The 1,929-nt window shown below is 39.8% G+C and overlaps 1 pseudogene; it reads left to right on the top strand.

The window, feature by feature from the left end:
• The first annotated feature begins 855 nt into the window (after positions 1–855).
• On the top strand, positions 856–1,678 carry LOC142859884 (small ribosomal subunit protein uS5 pseudogene; annotated as a pseudogene).
• The last annotated feature ends 251 nt before the right edge of the window (positions 1,679–1,929 follow it).

Genomic DNA, 1,929 nt, shown 5'->3' on the forward strand with positions numbered 1-1,929 from the left:
AAAACCAATTTGACAATGGTGGATGGTTTTTCTGATGTGTTCTTGTATTCACTTTGCCAGTATTTTATTGAATATTTTTACATCCATGTTCTTGAGTAAGATTGGTCTGTAATTTTCTTGCTTAGCAATGTCTTTGTGTGATTTCAGTATCAGGGTAATTGTAGCCTAAATAAGGTGTTTTTGCAACGCTCATTTTATTTCTATTTTGTGGAAGAATTTGAGGAGTATTGCTATTAGTTCTTCTTTGAAAATCTTGTAGAATTCTGCACTGAAACCATCTGGTCCTATGATATTTTACATTGGGAGACTTTTGATGACTATTTCTATTTCTTTAGCAGTTATAAGTCTGTTTAATTTGCTTATCTGTCTTTGTTTGATTTTGGTAAGTGATACTTATTCAGAAAATTATTTATATCCTTTAAGTTTTCTGATGTTGTGGAATATAGGTTTTCGAAATATGACCTAATGGTTCTCTGAATTTTCTCTGTGTCTGTTGCTATGTCCCCTTTACATTTCTGATTTTGGTAATTTGAATATTCCCTCTCTGCCATTTTGTTAGTTTGGATAACAGTTTGTCTATTTTGTTGATTTTCTCAAAGAACCAACTCTTTGTCTCCTTGATTGTTTTTATTGCTTTTTTGTTTGTTTCTATTTTGTTGATTTCATCTCTCAGTTTAATTATTCCTACCATCTAGTCCTCATGAGTGAGTTTGTCTCATTTTTTTTTTCTACAGTTTTCAGATGTTCTGTTAACTCACTAGTGTGGAATCTTTCAAGCTTTTTTTTTTTTTTTTGGCATTTAGTGCTATGAATTTTCCTCTTAACATCGCTTTCACTTCTTCTGGAAGACAACACATGGCGGATGACAGCAAAAGGCACAGAGGACACAGGGTCCCAGGATTAGGAGGCCATAGCCTATTCTGTGGAGGATTCAGCAGCCGTCTTAGGGGCCGCAGTTGTGGTAGAGGCCGTGGCCAAGACAGAGGCTACAGGGCTCGTGGAAGAAAAGAAGTGGATTCCCGTCACCAAGCTGGGCTGCCTGGTTAAGGACAAGAAAATTGAATCTTTAGAGGAGATCTACCTGTTTCCCCTGCCCATTAAGGAGTCTGAGATTACTGATTTTTTCCTGGGACCATCCCTAAAGGATGAGGTTCTGAAGATCATGCCAGTACAGAAGCAGACTAGGGCAGGCCAGTGGACCAGGTTCGAGGCTTTCGTTGCTATTGGGGACTACAGTGGTCATGTTGGTCTCAGTGTTTAGTGCTCCAAGGAAGTAGCCACTGCCATCTGAGGGGCCAAGCTTTCCATTATTCCTGTGCGAAGAGGCTACTGCGGGAACAAGAGTGGCAAGTCCCACACTGTTCCGTGCAAAGTGACAGGCTGCTGTTGTTCTGTGTGGGTGTGACTCATCCCTGCCCCCAGAGGCACTGGCATAGTCCCATTACTATGCCCAAGAAGCTACTGATGATGGCCAGTATTGATGACTGTTACACATCAACCAGAGGCTGCACTGCCTCCCTGGGCAACTTTGCCAAGGCTACCTTTGATGCTATCTCTAAGACTGGAAAGAGACTGTGTTCACCACACAGTGAATCAGGAATTCACTGACCATCTTGTGAAAACCCACACCAGAGTCTTTGTTCAGAGGACCCAGGCTCCAGCTGTGGCCATCACATAAGGGTTTTTTATACAAGAAAAATAAAAGTGAATTATGTCTGAAAAAAATCATTTCATTGTGTCCCATAAATATGGGTATGTTGTGTGGTCACTTTTATTGAATTTTTGTAAGACTTTAATTTCTTCCTTAACCCATTGAAGAGTCAGGTGAGTATTATTTAATTACCATGTGTTTCAGGGCTTTCTGAAATCAGTGTTTTTGTTGAATTGTAATTTTAATTCATGGTGATCCAGTAAGATACACAGGGTTAT

Source organism: Microtus pennsylvanicus, chromosome 1 (genome assembly GCF_037038515.1).
Source record: "Microtus pennsylvanicus isolate mMicPen1 chromosome 1, mMicPen1.hap1, whole genome shotgun sequence".
Lineage (NCBI taxonomy): Eukaryota > Metazoa > Chordata > Mammalia > Rodentia > Cricetidae > Microtus > Microtus pennsylvanicus.